Genomic DNA, 22,466 nt, shown 5'->3' on the forward strand with positions numbered 1-22,466 from the left:
AGATGGACATGGGCTCCAGAATTTCATGGGTTTTAGAATTTCTTTTTTTTTTTTAAATTTATTTATTTATTTTGAGAGAGAGAGAGAGAGAGAGAGAGAGTTTATTTATTTTGAGAGAGTTTATTTATTTTGAGAAGTTTATTTATTTTGAGAGAGAAAATTTATTTATTTGAGTGTGAGCACGAGTGGGGAGGGGAAGAGAGAGAAGGAGACAGAGAATCCTAAGCAGGATCCGCGCTGTCAGCACAGAGCCCGGCAAGGAACTCGATCTCATGAACACTGAGATCATGACCTGAGCCGAAGTCAGAGTCATCAAGAGCTGGACACTTAACTGACTGAGCCACCCAGGGACCCATGGTCTTGGAACTTCTAAATCAGCCTTTGACCCTTCTTTGTGGGCTTCTATGTAAGAGAGAAATAAAATTTTCTCTTATTTAAACCACTGTTATGTTGTGGGTTTTTTTTTTTTTTTGTCAGAGCTAAATCTAAGACTAACTGACCCAGTCATAAAGGAAATGCTCATTTCTTCTCATTGTAGACTTTATTTAATTCAATTAAATGGACTTATTAAGCCCCTTACTACATAGACAAAGAAGATTGGGGTTCTTAACTTAAAAGGGAAAAAGTGCATCTTTATTTTTACAACCTTTACTGGAATTTTAACATTTCAGTACTAAATGCAGTATTAACAGTATCTGTGACTTTATCATTAAAGATATATATTTTTTAATTTATTTATTTTTGAGAAAAAGAGAGATACAGGCCACAAGTAGGGCAGGGACAGATTCTGAGCTGTCAACACAGAATCCCACATGGGGCTTGAACTCATGAACTGTGAGATCATGACCTGAGTTGAAGTCGGATGCTTAACCAACTGAGCCATCCAAGCACCCCATGTCATTAATTCATATTTTCATATCACACTACATGTGTATAGTATCTAAATGTGGTGTCTTTCTTGACTGGATGGAGGCCCCCAGATGTGAGGTGGCAATTCTGTAGAAGCTGGTGCCAAGGGCAGTGAAAATATTCCCCCGAGGCAGAGCAAAGGATACACCACAAGGGATCTGGACAGCAGAGGAGAGCCTGTCTGACATGAGGCAGCGGGTGGGGGCTGTTTTTAAAGAGAGAAGGTGAGGAGGGATGGGAACGAATGGAATTTTCCCTTTTTTGGTAACTGTGCCTGGTTGTAAGTAGCCCATTGGTTGGTTAGGGCCTATAGATATTTTGAGGTGGGTTACCTGAACTCAAGTCTGTATTCTCTCAGCGGGTCACTGTGGGCCCTTTTCTACATTGCATGGCTCAAGCCAGTTTGCCTAAAAGCAGCCTCTACAGTATGTTGCAGGTATCTCAAAATATCATTTATATTTACTCCTATCTAAAGTGAGGAAGGTCATTAAACCCACTGCTAGATTTTGTTATTTAATCCATTAACAAATAGGCAGGTGGTATTCTCGGGAAAGCATATCCTGAAACAGAGTTTAGCATGTGAGATATTTAGATGATGCCTTTCTTGGGATCAATAGCTGTGGAAGGGAGATCGGGGAGGCAGGATTGTGCAAAAGGGGAAGTCAAGCTGCCATGCAGGCCCGATAGCAGCCTCAGTTGATCTCATGGAATCTCTGGAGCCAAAATGGACCATCAGAATGGCCCCATGTTGAATATTCATCCTTCTATCTGGGTTAGCCATTAAATGTGGGGTACCCCAGAAAGGATGTGGCCTTGGAGGACATGTGTCTCTGCAGCTGTGGCCATCCCTAGAAGGTGTGACAGCTTCAAGCCGTCAGCTGACAGCACAACTGTAGCCAGGGCAACGAGTCCTTCCTGAGAGCCATCCAGGTGGTACATCTTCACGTCCGTCCATCCCAGTTCACCCCTTATGCTACTCAAATTCATTTTTCCAGATATGTTCAGCGAACAACTTTTTCAATATTCCAGTGGGCCTCTCTTCTTGGAGGAAACTTAGGGCAGGAAAGTTAGTTCTATTAACTCACAACCCCCGCAGCTGTAAGAGGTCTTGGGGCCATAATTGATACTCATCATCTCCTTACTCCAATACCCATTTTAGATTCTCCTAGTCTTCAGCTAGCATCTCTGCTGGTCTTGAGGCTTACCTGACGGCATGTTCCAGGCAATTTTCCCTGAGGGGTCTGTGCCCTAGTCACCATGCCTTCAAATGGGGGCAGAATCATGCCCCCACCAAAGATGTCCATGTCCTAGAACCCGTGAATGTGTCATTTCATATGGCAAATGGACTTTGGGGCCATGATTCAATTAAAGGATCTTGAGATGGGAAGATTGTCCTGGATTATCCAGGTGGGCCAATGTCATCTCAAGGATTACAAGCAAAACATGGAGGCAGGAGTGTCAGAGTCAGAGAAGGAGACGTGAGCCATGGAAATGATGATTAGGTGGGGCCTATGGACACAGTGGACTCAATTTCAGCCAGACCCTGGCCAGGACTCCATTTATTACCTGGCCTTCCCATGCCCACACTCTAATGAGGACCATGATGATACTCCAGGTCTGTGAGTATTCATGTCAGTTCAGACCCTGAGTCTAACTGTTCTCAAAATATTTGGGCATTCCCCTTTCCCCTCTACACTTGCCATAGTGTTAAAAGGCTCTTCTTAATGGAGAGCCAGACTTCTTTTTGAAGAAAAGACTTGGCTCAAGTCTAAAAACGGGGCAAAGGAGCATGACTTTATTGGGCAGACTGCCTTAGCTTCCTGACCGTTTGTCCTTGATCTCTTCTGATGGTATAAGTTGCCCATCTCTTTTGACCTGAGGGAATCTGTGTTCCATTACCAGATTTCCTAAACTCATATAGGTCAGTCCCATTGGCTGCCACTCCAACCTCACCAGTCATTATGATGAATGCATCCATACCCCCAGCTTCTGGTAGTGCACCAATTATGACTCTTTCGATTCATGAAAAGACTTGTAAGACTCCAGAAAGTACACTCACATAACGTGTTCATAAAAGTAAAGGCAATAATACAGCAGGATCAAGAAAAGACAGGTAAACATCAGAGGGGTCCAAGGCATCCAAGCACAGCTTCCTGTCAATCACATAGGATGTACTTCATCTTAGGATCATGACCCACCAGGATATGCACAAGATGCCTTGATTTCACGAAGGCCACAGTGTTAGCTGAAGGTGGGTCTTTAATAAGCTTTTAGTCACGTAGTCGAGACCAGCCTGCATGATTGGGTTCATAACAGAAACTAAGATTACATAACACAAAACAGTTACAAACAATCAATCTGTACGTTTTCTATAAACGATGGCGACAAGCTGGTACAGATTGTCCCTAGTGTTTTGTGGACTCAGCACAGAACTACAGTAATGACTAGTTTGTAGATTCAAGTCTGGATAGGTCAAAGGCCAAGACCATTTCTTTAGGGTCCCCTTGAAATTAAGTTCAGGGTTGCAACAAACCAGGTAAGATTAACCTTGTACCTACATAGATGATTAAAGACCACATCTGGCCTCTATTGTTTTGGGTGCTATCACCATCATTGTTCTTATTAGGCCTAATTCTGTCAGAACCTCTCCTATGGGGACCTGGCCTGTAGAGGAGAGTTACCTCCCAGCCTACTGATGCTGGCGTCCTTCTTATTACATTCCATTCCTTATGGCCTTGATACAATTGTCTACTAAGTTACCCTGTGAAATTTTATCATCTGGTTGGGTTATTGGACTTTACACCAAATATCTACTCCAGCAGGTCCACTGCCCTTAACTTCTGAATGTCTCCCTCCATTGGCCACCATGGCAATTCTGGTATTTCTATGCCACTTAGTGTGGCCTCTGTCCTTCTCATGCTTCTGGGAGGGAATTCAGATCATCTCTGGGAATCTTGGCTTGAATATCAAATCCCTGTCCCTTCAATCAAGCACCCTTAGAATCCAGTCCCACACAGGATGCTTGGGTGGCTCAGTCAATTAAGAATCTGACTTCTGACTTCAGCTCAGGTCATGATCTCACAGTTCGTGGTTCGAGCCCTGCATCGGGCTCTGTGCTGAGAGCTAGCTCAGAGCCTGGAGCCTGTTTCAGATTCTGTATCTCCCTCTTGCTCTGACCCTCCTCTGCTCATTCTCTCTGTCTCTCTCTCTCTCTCAGAAATAAATAAAACATTAAAAAAAATAGAATCCAGTCCCACAGGCACCCTTCAGGTTCTCAATGGTACATGCTGGTTAGATCTGCAGCTCCTTTGAGGTGTAGTCCTTTTTCTCCCTTCTCTCTCTCAGTCATTTCCCTGGCGAAGTCACTGATCAACTTAATCCTGGTTATGTTTAGAGGCCAGGAAGGGAGTCGATGGTGGAGTGGGCAGGGGGTAAGGTAGGGGTGGGCTGGATCCCAAATGAATTCCATGTTGACTTGTGGGAAGAGGACCTTGCATTTTCTTCAAGCAAGGGGGAGGGGCACTCCTACAGGCTCGGAGAATTCAAAGGAATCTGGGGTTTTCAAGGGCATCACTTAAATGTCCATTTTACATGTCAGAGCCCATCCTTTCCCAACAAGGGCTCTGACCCAGTCATAGTAGGCCTGCCTTGGTTGGAAGTTTAGGCTTCTTTGGAACATGGATACTCACCTGAATTTAGTAATAGTCACCCAATTATGTTACCCTTAGTTACTAATTCCCCCATATTCCTCAAACACCTGATATCTCATACACACCTCATGCACTCTCGTCCACCAGCACCCCGCCTTGGGCCAGGAGCTATCTGTACTTCACTTACCACCAGTGATGGACCCACACTGACAGCTGGATAGCAAACTTCCCAGCTCCCAAACTGCATTGTATCACCTGCTTTCTTAGACCACTCCTGACACCAGTTGTCTGGGTTGAGTTCCCCAAGAACCAGAGTTTAGGCGACAAATGTGTTTTGGAACATGCAATCCACACCTGAGGAAGTAAGAAAAGGAAACAGGACTGAGCAAAGGAAGAAGGTGAATTACAATCCACCTCAACAGCAGCCTGGCCAGACCCCTGGGGAGCTGTGGAATTAAAAAGGTTAAAAGCCCTCTGATAGAAAGATATTCAATGATGTCTTCTCTCTTCAGAACTTAATTTGAAGTCGTCTTTCTCTATCTATCCACTAACTACCTCAAGGTCCCCTGACATAGTCACATATGTGAGAATCTTATGATAGACCAAGTTCGGGTTCTATTTCCAAGGGTCTTTTTCACCCAGAATGTAAGTCAAGGTGTGTATGGCAAAAACCGTTACCTTCCACCCTAATCCTTTCTCTTCTTGGGTACACAACTCTCCTACATTTATTGGTGTGCCTTCCAGCTAGGGGTGACCATGTGATTAAATTATAACAGTGAAACATGATTAGATGTTATGTCCAACCTCTAAGACAGCCAGCATGGTTCCTCTGTTTGCTCCTTCTCCTTCTGCCAACTGGACCCAGTGGTTAATGACCCAGCCTCAAACAAGCAAACAACAACACGGCTCCAAGGAGTGGCAGACCTCAAGGTGCAAGGAGTCTGTGTTCCTGAACGTCATGTGGAAAAGGCCATCCACCAACCTCGTACACTGCCCCCTAGGCTGTGAAGGGAGTTGTGTTTGAGCCATTACATTTTGGGAATCTGTTTATTAGACAGCTTAGCTTACCTTGACTGAACTAGTATATGAATAGATTCGGTAGCAGGCTACCCAAATTCTATGGATATCTGGAGCTTAGTTCCAATCCCACCTGGGACACTATTACACAAAGAGATTGAAGTCCAAGGAAGTTAATGAATTTGTCTAAACCATACAAGATGACTAAGATGAGGACCCAAATCTTCTGAAACCTAATCCCTATGTCATTCCACCTTCTATAGGGTTCTGTAGGGTAAGGTGGGCATAGTATGCTGAATGTGGCCATGAGATTTCTTTTTTGTTGTTAAGTTTATTTGTTTACTTATTTATTTATTTTGAGAGAGAGAGAGAGAGAGCACGTGCATGAACAGGGGAAGGGCAGAGAGAATCCTAAGCAGGCTCCACACTGTAAGCGGGGAACCCAATGCCAGGCTCAACCCCACAAACCATGAGTTCAGCACCCAGGCTGAAATCAAGGGTCAGAGGCTTGATAGACTGAGCCACCCAGGTCCCCTGTGGCCATGGGATTTCTATTTCAGCAAGAGGGAAGGGCAGGGAGAAAGGGAGGGGATGTATTTTCTTGGCCTGAATTAGTGAGCCATTAGCTACCTATGGTGATTAAATTATCGGGAATGAATACTTGACTCCACATCATATACAGTTAAATGACAGAATGACATATCTGTTTAGGACTGTTTTGAGCACTCATTACTTCAATTCAACATACGCAAATGTGATCATTCAGTTTCAGGGCACCACAGTGCCATCAGGTGCCTGTCAGTTCACAATTATCTGTATCTTAAGGGAAACAGGAGATTTGAGTGAGGATGACTATTAATTTGACTGTTACATTTTATTTTATTCTAGAAATAAAATCATGTGTGGCAAAAGCATTGAAAAAGAACATGATGATAAAATAAATATTTATTATTTAATGAGTGCCTACTATTTGTTAGCACTGCATGAGAAACTTTACACATATGCACACACACACAAACACACTAAGAAATTTATATATAAACTATATAGATTTTTATAAGGAAATTTATATATAAGAATATATATTTATATAGGANAGGCTCTGAGCTGTCAGTACAGAGAGGACGTGGGGCTCAAACGCACAAACTCCAAGATCATGACCTGAGCCCAAGTCGGACGCTTAACCTACTGAGCCACCCAGGTGCCCCTATATATATTCTCATTTAATCTCTGTATCATCAGCTTTGCTGTGATGACAGCTCTCAAAATCTCAGTGATTCACACAATAAATGTGTATTTCTTACTCATGGTATATGTACTTCCTTGTGTTGTTGTTGTTGGGGTTTTTTTGTTTTGTTTTGTTTTGTTTTTTCCATTCTGGGACCTAGGCTGAAGGTGCAGCTCTATAGGACATGCCGTTCTGGTGGTGAAAGAAAGCAAAAGTAGTAGAAAGTTGTAATGCCTCTTAAAGCTTTTTTAGGACAAATTTACATAATGTCCATTAATTCTAATAGCCTAAAACCATCAAATGGCCAAGTCAAACATCAATGGGCAAGTAGAATATAGAGGCAGTGCAGATCACACAGTAACAGGCAAGGACATGTAATCCCCATACAGGAAAAAGGGAAAGGAAACAGTTGGGGACAGTAACAAAAGTTCAGTGCTACAAGAGAACTATTACCTGCACTCCCCTCTCCACTTTGGGAGAGCAGATGAAAAACTCTTCTAAACACCCTCTAGAGGTTGGAAATCTCCCTTTCAGTTAGGGTGACTAGGGGAGGCTTTGGTAAAATTGGAGCCAGAGCTTGAAGGTTAGGTAGGACACTGGGGGTGGGGGGAGAAAGAGCAAGGACCTTGTTAGGCAAAGGAAAACCCCAGAGTAGAGGTGGGGAAACGCCAAACAAGGTCAATTTGCCATAGAGAAGAGAAAACTGGAGAGACACGGTCTCCTTAAATAATGGGAATTTAAGGCTAAGGAGTTTAATTTCATTTAGAGGGCAGTTAGAAAACTTTAGATATCTTTGAGCAAGAGAGCACCATGATTGAAATGATTGCTTCTGACAATTGATCTGACTAGGGGGTGCCAGCGTGGGCTGATTCAGGGAGAAACAGAGAACGGGGAGACCAGTAAGGTGACTAAATTTCCAGAACCAAGGTAGCAATCTTTAACTAGGACTGTGGCAGTTGCAACGACGACAGAAAGGACAGTTCCAGAGACTCAGCATCAGTGGTTTAAGACATTAGGCCCCTTCTCCATCATCCACCCATTCTCCCAATAACAGCATATTAATCTTGTGTGAATAAGCCATTTTCAACAGCCTGCTTTTTGTATTAATGTGTAACATACAATACTGGGTTTTTAAAAAGAAAATGTAAATGCTATGTAAATTAAAGCTTTGAGACCAGTTCCCATCCCTCTAGTACAAGATGGTGGCCACACAAGCTCCCCAGACATATAAAGCCCCTCCTGGTGGGGGGCAGAGGGGGGAAGGAGTGCTTAAATTAAATGTTGGGCAGACCAATTAAGGCCAAAGTCAGGGGACTAGGTCTGGGTGAATGAAAGCCACTGGTCAGTTTCAGTCTGAGGTGTTCTATCCAGGTTAGAATCTCCTGCACGCGTTTGAAAACCCAGATCCCAAGCTCTACTTACAGTATGATGGCGTTCCTACACACAAGATAAAAATAACGGTGTATGTGAAAATGCTTTGCAACGTGATAAGCACCATTGGAAACTTGCTCTAATTTAAAATTTTATGCTAGGGTCAGGTTAGATAAAGAAGATTTGAATACTCTTTATTTTAAAGAACCCATACTACCGTATTACAACTACATAAGCCTGTTTAAAATTTTTTTAATGTTTTATTTTGGAGAGGCACAGAGAGAGGCAGAGCATGAGCGGAGGAAGGGGAGAGAAAAAAAGAATCTGAAGCAGACTCCAGGTTGAATTAGCCTATTTAATATGGATTTACTAGGAATTCACGTTGCTCAATAACACAAAAGGCAAAAGAGGAAAAAAAAGAAAGAGAGCAGGTAGAAAGGAAGCGGACCCAGGGAAACAAATCTTCAACGAGGGGGACCATTTCAGGGAAACTCAGGGGGTCTGGATGCCCTGCCAGCGAAACGCAGGGCGAGCCCGGGGGGAGGCCTTGCGGCCCGGGCTGATCGGACTGGGGAGCTCCGTGGAAACCATCCCAGGACCTTTCAGAGACAGGACATCGCCCCGGGACGGAAAGGAAAAGGAGCAGCGGATCTGGGGGCGGAGCACCAGCCCTCGGGCGAACCCAGGAGGCAACCTAGTCTCTCTCCCAAGGGCGGAGACCCCTTAGACAAGACAAAGGCTCCAGCCGCGGGAGGAGACCCACGGTGCGCGTGCGCCGCAGAACGCGCGTGCGCCTGTCGGCCAGCGCCGCGGCCCGAGCTGTTGGAGGAAAGGGAGACGGGGGAAGGGAAGCGTCTAGAGGAGTGAGCCAGGAGGCGGGGGAGGGCCTAGTGGTGGGGTGCTCGCGCGCGCCCACTGGTGGCCGGAGGAGAGAACGCCCACGGAGCCCTCGCTGCCCACCCCTCCCTCGGGGAGGCTCGCGCTCCNAGCAGCAGAGCCGCCGCCGCCGCCGCCCACCTTCTGCCGCCGCCACCACAGCCACTTTCTCCTCTCTTTCCTCTACTGTCCTCGCCCTCTGTCGACTATCAGGTAAGCAAGAAGCTCCTAAGTCTGCCTCCCCGTCCGCCCCCTTGCACCTCCTTGCTGCCAGTTCCTCGCCCCCTGCTAAGAGATGGGTTTCATGAGGTAAGCATAGGTCGGGGACAAGCGCGCGGGCCCCTCCTTGCGCCCCGTGCGCCCTGGAACCGGGACTGGGGCGTCTTGGAAAGGGGACCCATGCAAGGGATGCACGTACCTGTGTGTGTGTGTGTGTGTGCCCGCGCGCGCGCTGAGGGGGTGTCCATGCGACCCACTTCGCGCGGACCTGGGTAGAGGTTGTGCCCGAAGGGTGGGGCGCGGATGGTGGTGACCTGGGGGAGGGGGCTGCTGTGCACTCTCGATCGTCCCATTTTGCCGCAATGGGCGTGTGTCTATGTGTGTGTGTTGGGGGTGTCCAGTGACGACCCCCGAAGCCGAACCTGTAATCCAATTCCTCTGCTTCGGGTTGCCGTAAGCCCTTCAGGAAGGTATGGTTCCGGTTCTAGAAAAGAAGATGATTCCCTGCCTGCCCCTCCCTACACCTCCCCGGCAGCAATTCCATTGGGGCTTTCGCTGCCCCTGATTTAAGGCGGTGGCGCACCCCCACCCCGTTTTCCTCCTTCAAAAACCCGCAGGGGACATTTGGGGGCTGGGAGTGGAATCTGGGAGATGGGGAGGGGTCCAGGCGCTGTCACTTTAGTTGCCCTTCCCCCTGCGCGCGCCTGGCACCGAGACGCGAGCAGCGCCGTGCCCGAGAGAAGGTAGTGCGCGGATCCCGATGTGGAGGCTCGGAAAGGCGAAAGGCTGGAGTCACCTGGCCTTGCAACGTGGAAGGACTGGGCATCGGCGGATCCCCGCTCGCTCGCTCGCGCTTGCAGCCGCAGCCCCGCACAGACGCGCGCGGGGGCTGCAGGTGCATTTCGGGGCGGGCCCCTTTCTCTGCGCCTGGCGTCCGGCGTGTGCGCTCCCTGTCGGAGGCGCGGGGCCGGCGCGCAGGGCTCGCCCCTCACTGCGGCAGTGGGTGTGGACCCGGGTGGGCAAAGAGGGGGGAGAGTAGGCTGTGCCTCCTCCCACTCCCACCCCTGCTTTTTTTTTCCCCTCCAAACGCGAGGTGCCATCTTTTTGCGGCGTGTCACGTCTCTACGGTTCGGTGCCAAGCCGGGTAGCTGGGCTTTGGAGGACAGGGCGAGGACTGTAATTAAAGGGGGAGAGAGGGTAATCAGAACTGAAATCTCGGTGTTTTGCTGTGGGCTTGAGCTCTGGGGCCGTTCACCCGGAATCTTTCTCGAGGACTAGCTGCTTTGTTTGTAGGGCTTACGTGAGCCGCGTTGCCAGCCCTAGTTTTTTGGCTCTTATCGATGAGAGTGTTTAGCCAAGGCTCCCGCCCCTCCCCCTATTTTCCGCCCCTCATTTTCGAGCCCTTTGTTAGATCTCGGGCTTGCGGGGGTCAAGGAACTAGAGTCACAGCCCCGAAGGCACGCATGGAACGGGCGTGACCCCGCGCGGCCCCCTCCCGGAGCCGGGCCGCGCGCCAGGAAGCGTCCACCGGGCTGAGGGGCTGGGATTCGAGGTGTCCGAGCTCTCTGCGGATGGCCGCCGGGGACGAAGCCCCTCCCCACACCCCATGAGGCCTGAGGGCCACACTCCACCAGGCTGCCCACCGAGGGGCAACCGGCGACCCTTGGGAGGTGGCGGGGACAGCGCGCTGTCGGAGACCCTCTCCGCTTCATGCCCTGTTGCTTTGCCACGCGGGAGAATGTGAGGAGGGGGCAAAAGGGCTCCTTGGGTGCTTCGGGCCACACCCATTTTTTCCAGAGATGACTGGGGGAGGGGGGCGCGGAGGGGAGGTTGCTATGGAAACCACACGCGTCCCGAGAAGGGCCCTCCGGGCGTTGCCCCGCCCCTTCCCAGCAGAGATTGAGAGCCCTGGGGACTGGCGAGGCCGTGGCCCCTCGGTCTTCCGGAGGCGCAGGAGGGAGACCCCCCCCAACCCTAACTGAGCCGGTGGCTCTTCCTCATTGGCCTCCAGCGGCCTCCGCCACCCAAATCAGCGTCCCTCATCTATTTTTTATTGTGGCCGAATATTATTTTGGAAACGTGCAAGATTTTAACTTAAAAGCCCGAGTTCACCGCCACCCTTGAAACGGAGCAGGGCCGGGAAGGGGGGCATGGACCTCCGGCAAAGGAGTCCGAGCCTCGCCCTCCTGCGATGAGCCGCGTCCGCGAGGTTTTCTGGTTAATTCTATCGCTGAAAACTGATGCGGGGGCGCAGTTCCAAGAGCATCTCTGGAACCGAATCATCTACGGGAGCTGCACAGATTGATCTGAAGGCCCAGGAAATGGACGCCCCGGGGTCGAGACCCCGCCTGGGGCTAGGCGGAACCTTCTCGCTTCGGCATGGGAGAGGTCGGGTAGTGCAGAGTTGGGTCCGCCGCGGGCGGGTTGCAGGAGAGGCTCTAGGATCGCTTCCAGCCTCTTCTCGGCTGGCCCCCCTCCACCCTCTCCACCCTCTGCACCCTAGAGCTGGGCGCGGAATTCTGGTTTCTTGCAGAGTGAGGGTCTCGGAGCGATCCCGAGAACTGGTAGCCCACGGCCACGGTTGCCCAGGGCGGACCCCGGGCGGAGAGGTCACCTCCTGTCGGTTAGGGGAAAGGGAGCGCGGCGGGAGCGAGCACATTTAACTCAATGCTTAGGAACAAAGCGCAGTCCAGACGTCCGTGATTTTGCTCCATTTTGAAATGTGTTGGCGCTTTGGTGGGGCTCTCGGTAGGCAAGGCCTGGGGGCTGCATTATATCGGAGGAGATACCGGGGCCAGAGGCTGGGGCTTCGTGCTCAGATCGGGCAACAAGATCCCAGCTCTGAGCGCGGCGCTGAGCGCGCCTGGACCAAAAGGCTTCCCCACCCCTGGATCTCGAGGGATGCAGCATTTGTGCCCACGCTCCGACAGGAAATGTCCATGCACCGATCCAAGGGCCAACGACTCCTGTCCCCAATCCCCATCAGGCGGGGGAGCTTTGTTAAGTCCTGGGAGACCTCACTTAGATTCTGGCACCCAGGAACCTTCAGGCCCGGGGCCTCCAGCTGGGCTGAGTTGGGATGGATGATGGAACCTGGAACAGTGACTGCCCCTCCTGGCTCTCCAAGCCACGTTGCCTGTACTGACTCAGCATCCCTTCAATTGACATGCCCATTATTAATTAAGGTATTATTTGCATTTTATGATGCTACTTAGGTTTGCTAGAGAAGAATTGCTTATCCATCCCTCCATCACCAAACAGTCCCTCTAAACAATAAATAAATTACCACCCCCATCCCAGTGCCTGGTCCAGAGTGATTCTTGAAGCTAATCAATTCCTTGACCAATAGTTGCTCCTGTAACAGGCTGTGTTTACTGCAATGACCTGGCTTGACTGGTGGGGTTGTGTTTGGATAGGCTGCAGGAGAGTTTTGCTGGCTTTGCGGTCTTTTGGATGAGTGCCTGCCCTGCACAGACCTCCCTTGCACCTGCCAGGGGTGGAAGGGCGTGGCTTTTAACTGGTTTCTGGTATTAGGCTCAGCATCCCTGACAGGAACAAAAGAAATGGATCATTCACATAAATTGCAAAAAAAAAAAAAAAAAAATTGGATTCAGTTTGACTGAGAAAGGACCAGACTTATTCCAGTTGGGGAAGAGCTCCTTCTATTGAACATGCCCTTTGACCCACACACCCTTTAAGGGCAGTGCCAGCCTGGAGGTGTACTAGGATTGTGGTGCCCTTTGTTTAGGCTGGATTTTCTTTCTGCCCTTTTAACATCATTAAAAAAGCCCATTTGTTGAACATTTTAAGAAATTGTGTTTTATTCCAGCTTCCTTCAGCATTTATGTATATGATTTGAGTGGCTTCACAGCTTGTGTGTATGAAAGTATGTTTTCTAGTGAAATATGTAATAGTTTTCCAACTAGATGGTTTTGTCCTTACTCCCACCTTGAAAAAGAACAACTCAAATACAAATGAAAACATCACCAGGGGGTTAATACAGTGCTAGACATACAATAGGTATTTGGCCTATATCCATTTAACAAATCAATGGGTAAAATGGGAAAACGAAGGTCAAAAAGGTGGTAAAGAGGGGCGCCTGGATGGCTCAGTGGGTTGAGCATCTGACTCTGGCTCAGGTCATGATCTCACAGTTTGTAGGTTCGAGCCCCATGTTGAGCTCTGCGCTGACAGCTGGGAGCCTGGAGGCTGCTCCGGATTCTGTGTCTCCCTCTCTCTGCCCCTCCCCTGCTCACACTCTGTCTGTGTCTCTCAAAAATAAATAAACATTAAAAAAAAAGAGGTGGTAAAGAGAAAGTAGAATGGGGGGGGCTACATTCAAGGTCATGGCATCAGGAAGGTCTGGAAACAAATCCAGTCCAGTTTGTCCCTTGCTCAGTCTCCAAATGGCACCCATAAAGCTGCCTCTGCCCCGTGGTGCACCTCCACACCCTACCTCCCCTGCTTCAGGGCCACCCCCCTTTCTTAGTACAGCACTTCCTGGCTCCTGTCACCCTGGTTGGCCAGAATAGTGCTGAAGAGGGAGGGTGAGAAACCACACAACACCCCAGGGGGAAAGGAGACCCTGCCCTGCAGTCTTTGGGATTGTAGGCACCCAAGGTCAGAAGGACGGAGATGGGAAACCCCATCTGCCTCTGCCACTCCCCTTCCCCCCACCCAGCCGGTTTCATGATCGCGTTTCAAAAACTGCCCTTCAACCCCTCTACAGCCCCAGAAATATCCACCTAATCACCCCTCACTCGCCACCCTATGTGCTTCCACTAGGGCCCTACAGGAACACTGGCAACAGGGGCACCTGAGCAGGGGCGGGGGGGAGGAGACTCCCACCCCACCAGCCCGGCGACAGCAGAGAGAAACCTGATATTCCAGCTGGGACTCTCTGCTGTTTTCCCGTAAAACAGTGGTGCTCAGCCCCGGGGGCCAGTGAGATGCTTAGAGACATTTTTTATTTTCACAACTGGGGAAGGAAGGCGCCGCTGGCATCTAGTTGGGTAGAGGCCAGGGATGCTGCCAAACGTCCTGCAAGGCACAGGACAGGCCGCGGCATCAAAGAATATCCAGCCCCAAACGTCACTAGTACTTGAAACATTATAACTCTGGTCCTCTTCACATGGCCACTTCTGCTCCTCAAGTGCCTTCAGGGAGGCACTGTTCTAAGTGCTCCCCAGAGATGATCTCCTTAGGCCTCATAGCAGCCCCCTTTGGTAGCAGGTGCTGTTACTTTCTCTGTTAGTGAGGAGAAACTGAAGTACAGAGAGGTTTAGTAACTCACTAAAGGTCACACAGCCAGTGACACTATCCCCCCTCCTCTTCTCAGCTACACGTGGCTTTAATAGGCCTTTGTGGGCTAGCCTGGAAACCCAAGCATGCTCTGTAACACTGACCCAGTGAGAGATTCAAATTCCAAAGCCACCAACTCACAAAATGAACTTTTGAGAGAGTCTGTAATTGGAACACAACCTAAAGCTCACAATTTCTGATCTAGACTTGACATCTGGAGCCAGAGGTTGATTTCATAGGCCAGCCTCTGTACCTCTTGTTTATAAAACAAAGAGAAAGTATCCCAGGGACCTTAAACCCGGGAAGCCCCAAACCCAGGTTTTCAAGACCGCTCTGTCATACAAAGGAGCAGCTGGGTCTGATTGGCTCAGAGAAGGCTAGAAATCAAGATTCGGGGGATCATGACATAGACTCCGCTGTGGTCAGGGTCAAATCGCTGAAGTTCTAGGGACAGCAGATCCTCTCTTGCGTCCTGCCCCTGAGAGAGATCGAAGCTTCGACACCAGCCAGTGGGACCAGCTCTGAGCCTGTGGTTGTGAGTTTTGGGTGGACATGGAAAGGGCCTCATGCGGGAATCTCAGGGCTCCTTTGGCAAAGGTGCTTCCTGCTTCGTGCTTCCTGGGGCCCAGGCTCTGCAGTAAGTATTCCCTCATGCTGCGACATAGAGGGACTGCCTAGAATGGAGGCCACTGTAATCCCGCAGCCTCCCCTGTACCCTGTGTGGGCTGCCAGACATACACCATGTCTGTCAGTCTCACCCCAATTACCTCGCCGAAGGGCTTACCGTCCAAGGATGCGTTTCCTGTCTCCAGGCACCATGTTCCGGCCACCTCCAGGTTCCTTTCCTGCACAGATGGCCTCCGCCTAAGCATGGGGAAGCAGTGTGAGGCCGACTCGGGCTGGGTTTTGAGCTTTTGGGGTTCTCTGATTAGGAAGCATTCTGCAGATGTGCAGCTATACGGGCTAGAACCGGCTTCCACAATACACATTTGAATGACTTCCAGGTGGATTATCTGAATTTGTTTTGGCTTTGTTGACATGTTAGTGGGCTCTGTAACTTGCTACAGTCAGGGGCACTGTTAAAAGAATTCTCCCCAAAGTGTATTTTGTGCCTCAGCTGTTGAAGGGAGGTTTGTGAATACCTTGAAGGCACACACNGACAAAATACACATTTGAATGACTTCCAGGTGGATTATCTGAATTTGTTTTGGCTTTGTTGACATGTTAGTGGGCTCTGTACTTGCTACAGTCAGGGGCACTGTTAAAAGAATTCTCCCCAAAGTGTATTTTGTGCCTCAGCTGTTGAAGGGAGGTTTGTGAATACCTTGAAGGCACACACTGTTCTTCCTCGACAGGCCCTCAGTGCAGGGCACTGGCCTGCAGATAGAGGTATTATATTTGGTCAGTTGTTTACGAGTGTGGACTCTGACCAGACCTCTTGGGTGCAAATCCCGGCTCCCTCGCTCAGTGTGGGACCCAAGCTGTGTTGTTTAGGCTCTTGGAGGGTTTGTTTTGTCCGCAACCTGGGGGATGGCAGTACCTATCTCACTGCTTGCTGTGGGGTTTAAAAGGGGATAAGGGGGTTATGCAGTGCTCAGGGCTTGGCCCAAGGCTTGGCGCCTAGTAAATTGCTCAATGAATGGTCTCAAGGGCAGCAGCCTCTGGGTCAGCACTGGTGATTGGACGAATGTGCAAAGGCATCTAGGGAGCCTGGTGATGGAATCACTTGTAGCAGATAAATTGTTACACTAGTAAGGATCAAGCTAGAAGTGGGCAGCTGCCCAGCTCCCCTGAAGGTAAAATTGGGTTTCCTGACTTCCCACACACTCGTGTTTAAATGCGCAGACAGAAGTCGTGCCTCAGGCAAGTGGAATGACTTATCATCTGTTGTCCGTTCTTCTGTCCTCTTCCTTCCTGAAATCCCGCTCTACGCCAGGAATAGACTGTGTAATCAACATGCCAGCCTGAGCTGAACCGCGCCCTCCCACCATCCTGGGAATGGTGACCTGGCTTCGCTAGCACGTTGGGTTCAGAGCTCTAGCAAGTAACTCACTGAATAAAAAGTGAGCCCAAGATGGGCTTGGGAAAGCAATGGAAGGCAGTGGGGGAGAGGATTTACAAATGAAATAATTAAGCAGGGCATTGAACTTGGTAAACTGGTAAGCAGGCTTCATGGTCAAGCAGAAAAATGTTAAAGCAAAGTGGACATGTTTTGAATCCAGGGAACTCCAGGCATTTGACAAGCATGCTCATATCTGAATTACTAAATTTGGTTGAAGAAGGCTTCTTATCTACGAACTGAAAACTGAAGGTCATAATATGTTAATTTTTAAAAGTCATTAAATCAGAAAAAACATTACAAAACAATGCTCTTCGTGTTTGGATCAACTGGTTGGAATTTCTTGTCTTTTTTACCTAAGCTATGCTCATAGTACGTCGTTTAGGACTTCAGATTTTAGCTCCTAAAATGAAAAGGGCTTGCACTACAGAGTAGTCTGAATACAGAATCTCTCTAGTGTTTTGCTATTTTGTTCATAGTCTGTAACATTTTGTTTGACAGTGAAAGATTACTCTTCTTTTTTTTTTTTTTTAGCATTTTTTTATTTTTTTATTTATTTATTTTGAGAGAGAGAGAGAGAGAGAGAGAGAGACTGCACATGAGCAAGGGAGGGGCAGAGGGAAAGGGAGAGAATCCCAAGCAGGCTCTGCAGTGTCAGCATGGAGCCAGATTTGGGGCTTGAACTCATGAACTGTGAGACCATGACTTGAGCCGAAATCAAGAGTCAGATGCTTAACAGACTGAGCCACACAGGACGCTCCAGAATTACTCATCGTTTTTAAAAAATTTATTAAAAAAAATTTTTTTTTAATGTTTATCTATTTTTGAGAGAAAAAGACACCGTGAGCCATGGAGGGGCAGAGAGGGAGACACAAAATTGGAAGTAGGCTCCAGGCTCTCAGCACAGAGCCTGATGCAGGGCTTGAACTCACAAACCGCAAGATCATGACCTGAGCCAAAGTCAGATGGCTAACCGACTGAGCCACCCAGGCACCCCTTAAATTACTCATCTCTGAAATCTTTCCAAAGCCTTCAGCTGGATTTTCCTAAAACAAGTTAATGGTTTTAAAAGTTTGTCTTTCATTTTGCACTTGAATCTTATTAGCTTGCATCTTATTTAAATGACGGGGTTATTGTAACAAGTGTGACGGGCCTAGAAAGGTTGGCTGTGGTAGGAGGAAGCCTTGACTGTGGACATCAGGCCCTGTGGACCGAGCCTTGAATATTTACTGTCCTTTCTTCTTGCGTCTTGTGTGGTGACAGCTAGGACAGGACCTACTGCGGCGACTTCCGTGTTAAGTGAATGGTGGGCCATCACTCTCTCCCTCCCCCCATCTTCTGCCTGCCAGCCAGGATTAGCTCAGCACTTTGGGTTCATTCACATAGAATCCTGGTTTAACGGGGTGTTGCAAAATTCTCCCCGTAAGACTCAAAATAAATGTAAATCCCATTTACTATATTAACTCTCTATAGTGAAGGAATTTTAGATCAAGTTCCCACAATTAAAAACCATTTTATATCAGCACGTTAGAATTAAATTGGCAGCCATTGAAAATAGTGTCTCATTCCTGGTCATTCCTTTGCTCTTGTCCACTGTCCTGCTCAGTCAGGCACCCGATAGAAGAGGGACACAATTATGTGTGGCCCCAGCTTCTGGTTTTCCTACCACCTATGGCCTCGTTTTCTATTTTTGAAGGAAGGCTGGATGAGGTTGTTTTAGGATTAGTCTGCAGTCGTAGCACAGAAAGGCCAGGGATGCACTTTCATCTTCGTGGCCTCCTCCGCAGGCCACCAAGGGTATTAGAAGACCCCTGGGTCCACAGTTGCCGCCGTGTGATCTCTGGCCAACACAGAATGCCAGGAAGGAAGCGCTGGGAAAGACTAATTCGTGCAACCGCGGAACTGTGTTGCTCCTCCATAGTGAAGGACCTGAGTTCTGACCGGTCTTCTAAACTGTGTGTCAGCAGAATTGCCCTGCACCAAATCCAGTTCAGCCATATATTTGCAGGTCATTTCAGAGATGCTTTTTTCCAGACTATTACCTTAACTCACACTCCCTCCAACAGCCTACCTCTCAAAATTTGGATAATTAATACTCTAAAACCAAGTGCTTTCATGCCCAAGGGAAGCTTACAATGTAAAGAACATCTTTGGTTTAAGACATATAGACATATAAATATTATAACTATATTTAACTGTGAATATTCAATCCCTTATATGTTGTATGTCTAGACTTTTTACATTGGGTTTACATTGGGTTTGAACACCTGAACAGAATTCAACTTTACTATTAGTAATGCATCTGAATTTAAATCAAGGTATATTGGGGCACCAGGGTGGCTCAGTCAGTTAAGTGTTTGACTTCAGCTCAGTTCATGATCTCTCTGTTCGTGGGTTCTTGCCCCCCATCGGGATCTGTGCTGACAACTCAGATCCTGGAACCTGCTTCAGATTCTGTGTCTCCCTCTCTCTCCGCCCCCCCTGTTATTCATGTGTGCGAATGCGCATGCTCTGTCTCTGTCTCTCTCTCAAAAATAAATAACCATTAAAAAAATTTTTTTTAAGTCCAGGTATGTTAATAAGCCAACAAAGGATGTATATACAAGTAAGATAGTTGTATATGATTTGCTGTGTTGGGGCACAGTAATAATGTGGTGTCGATTTGTGTGAACCTGTCCCTTTCAAAGTTGCCTGTTGCCAAGAATGACCAAGAATAGCAGTTTGGAAAGAGTCACCAGCCCTTCTACCATCCACTTGCATCTTGTCTTTTTCTTAAGAAGAGGGAAATCCCACACCGGCTGCAACCCACGTGCAGCAGCTGAGTTTGAACTGGCGCTGTCACCACGAGCCCAGTGTAGAAATGAAGGATTTCGCAGAACATCCCTAAATCCACTTGAATAAACGAGTGATCAGTGATAGACTCACCTGAACCTGCTTTAACCCTGTTTAATCTTTCCCCGGGTTAATCCTGTGGGATGCGCCTCCTGGGCGTCTCTTCCTCCTGTAGTTCTGAAGTCCCTCCCTTTTTAACACTGCAGGGAGTGATGGCTACACTCTGTTCCCTGCAGAGTGTTAATAAAGACCGAATAAATTGAAATAAATCCCTTTCAGTGTCACTAAAGTGCTATAAATAATTATGAACCAATGCTTGATGCCTGATGGGAAATGCATTGTAATTTTTTTTTTTTTTTTTAACTGGCAGGATTCATGTTATAAGTTGACAATCTGGGCCAAGTGAAAAAGAACTTAAAAAAAATCTCCTTATCATTATTGCTTGCAAAACTGAGTTACAGAAGTTAGCCATCACCTCATTTTGTGGACCTGTTATCGCCCACTGCGTGGGCTTGCCAAACCCTGAATTTAACTGCAACCTTTCCTATTTACCCGCTAAGAGACTTGTGGTGAAGTTGAAGATTTCCTATGCCTCCGTTTTTCTTTTTTTTTTTAATTTTTTTAAAATTTATTTCTAGGAGAGAGAGAGTCAGCTTGAGCAGGGGAGGGTCAGAGAGAGAGGGAGTCACAGACTGAAACAGGCTCCAGGCTCTGAGCCGGCAGTCAGCACAGAGCCCAACGTGGGGCTCGAACCCACGAACCGCGAGATCATGACCTAAGCGAAAGTCGGTCGCTTAACCGACTAAGCCACCCAGGCGTCCCTATGCCTCCGTTTTTCTTTTTTTCTTTCTTTTTTTTAAAATTTATTTCTAGGAGAGAGAGAGTCAGCTTGAGCAGGGGAGGGTCAGAGAGAGAGGGAGTCACAGACTGAAACAGGCTCCAGGCTCTGAGCCGGCAGTCAGCACAGAGCCCAACGTGGGGCTCGAACCCACGAACCGCGAGATCATGACCTAAGCGAAAGTCGGTCGCTTAACCGACTAAGCCACCCAGGCGTCCCTATGCCTCCGTTTTTCTTTTTTTCTTTCTTTTTTTTAAAATTTATTTCTAGGAGAGAGAGAGTCAGCTTGAGCAGGGGAGGGTCAGAGAGAGAGGGAGTCACAGACTGAAACAGGCTCCAGGCTCTGAGCCGGCAGTCAGCACAGAGCCCAACGTGGGGCTCGAACCCACGAACCGCGAGATCATGACCTAAGCGAAAGTCGGTCGCTTAACCGACTAAGCCACCCAGGCGCCCCTATGCCTCCGTTTTTCTATCTGTAAAATGGGGACTGTGCCATCCTCCTACCCACAGCGGATGATAACGTGGGCTCCCTTCTCACTGGGTAGTTGCGGAACTGAAATAAAACCATCCATGAGAATTCCTTTGAGCCTCTCAGAAGACGGTACCGCAGGGAGTGGGGGTGCCTCCTGGGAGCCAGAGTCAGGCGCCAGACCTTAAGTCTCTCATGGGTTGGTGGAGCCTGATCCCTGAAATAGTACAGCTGCTTTCTCTTGCTCCCCTCTCTCGGGCTAGACGGTACAGGCTCGTTCCCAGGGGTGAGCACCCGTGAGCAGGGCCTGCCCCCAGGATGGATGGACAGACAGCTGCAGTCCAGCCGGTACTAGTCTTCTTTGTACCCCTCTTCCCAGAGGAGGCCTACAGCCAGGATGCAGGACAGGGGAGCGGGTGGAAGTGCCCATGGCATAACCTCAGGTGATATCCGGCCCCTACCTGTGCCCACTTCTCTGTGGAGGGGCCGGGGCTTCCCTGACACCCTCAGATGTAACTTCCTAGGAGCCTTTCCGTTTTCCCCGGGGGTTTTCAGTTTCCTCCTAATCAGACAGGGACTTGGTACAGAATCTATTTCTAATTAGACCTAGGCACAGCCTCTTCTGGCTACTGGGTGGTTAGCCCAGGACAGAAACTGATTCAGGCAAGAGTGATTGAATTAAAGGCTGGAGTTGACAGGGTGGTATAATATTCTGATGGCTGTTTGGTGGCAAGAGGCTCGGTGAAGTCTCATTCATTGAAGCACTTGCACTTGGAATTTGAATTGACTGGAGCTGGGCTGCCATCTCACTGTCTTTGCCCCGGGAACAGAGAAACCGGCTTTCTCAGGCCCGTGAATGGTGGGTAGCATTTCAGTGTGGTGTGTAACCCCAGCCTGACTATCCTACTTCAGACCAACTTAACACACTCCCTGTTGGTCCAAATTAGTATTATTGTATGAAGATGCTGATAATAACGGTACTAGCCAGTTGCTAGTTTATTTGTTTATTTTACTAAAACATTGCCTTATTTAACCCTCACTACCCACCCCTGCCTCTGAGGCAGGGATTATCATCCTCATTTTGCAGGGGAGCAGACTGAGGCCCTGAGGTTTCACGGCTGGGGAAGCGGCCAGATCACACTTGCCCCAGCTCCTGTGCCTCCCTGGCTTCAGTGCCTCCGCTCTGGGCCCTCTCCAGGCCAACAGGCGCATACATCCTCAGTGCTAATGACCAGAGAAGCTGTGCCCTCCAGCCTCCCTGAGTGGGTCATATGTAACCTGAGCCTGGACAAAGTATTTTAAACCGAAAGCTAGCCTCTAAACTAGGCTGCTGTTTCATGTCGCCGGTGACGGCAGAACCCAATTTAGTGTTGTGGGCAGGCTGACACTTATCAAGTAGAGCAGCTTATTTTTCTTCCAGTTCACACAAAGCATGAAAAATCTCCACGCCTGCCACACTGCCGTGGAGGGGTATGTGTGACCAAAGGCTGGCAGAGGTGACCAGGCGGGGCCCGATGTGTAAACTCAGGGGAGATGACATTCAGGTTCCCAGGCAGTGTCTACAGGGAGAAATTTTATTTAAAGTGGGCATTTTCCCTGGACCAGGCAGATGGCTGCTGTTAGGAAAAAGGGTCACTGTGGGAGGGAGGGAGGGAGGGAGGGAATAGGCAGCATTACTCAGCCTCCTGTCTGATCCC

At 48.7% G+C, this 22,466-nt stretch overlaps 1 protein-coding gene across 5 annotated transcripts in view; it reads left to right on the plus strand.

Annotated features, from left to right (window-relative positions):
- The first annotated feature begins 9,168 nt into the window (after nucleotides 1-9,168).
- Nucleotides 9,169-22,466, plus strand: part of MAPT (microtubule associated protein tau) — a 99,156-nt gene continuing 85,858 nt past the window's right edge. For all 5 annotated transcript variants that reach the window (XM_077780403.1, XM_077780404.1, XM_077780406.1 and 2 more), the window contains exon 1: nucleotides 9,169-9,264. The gene's annotated coding sequence lies outside the window, so the exon portion shown is untranslated. The remainder of the gene's footprint in view (nucleotides 9,265-22,466) is intronic.

This window comes from Crocuta crocuta, unplaced genomic scaffold (assembly GCF_008692635.1).
Source record: "Crocuta crocuta isolate KB4526 unplaced genomic scaffold, BGI_CrCroc_1.0 scaffold288, whole genome shotgun sequence".
Lineage (NCBI taxonomy): Eukaryota > Metazoa > Chordata > Mammalia > Carnivora > Hyaenidae > Crocuta > Crocuta crocuta.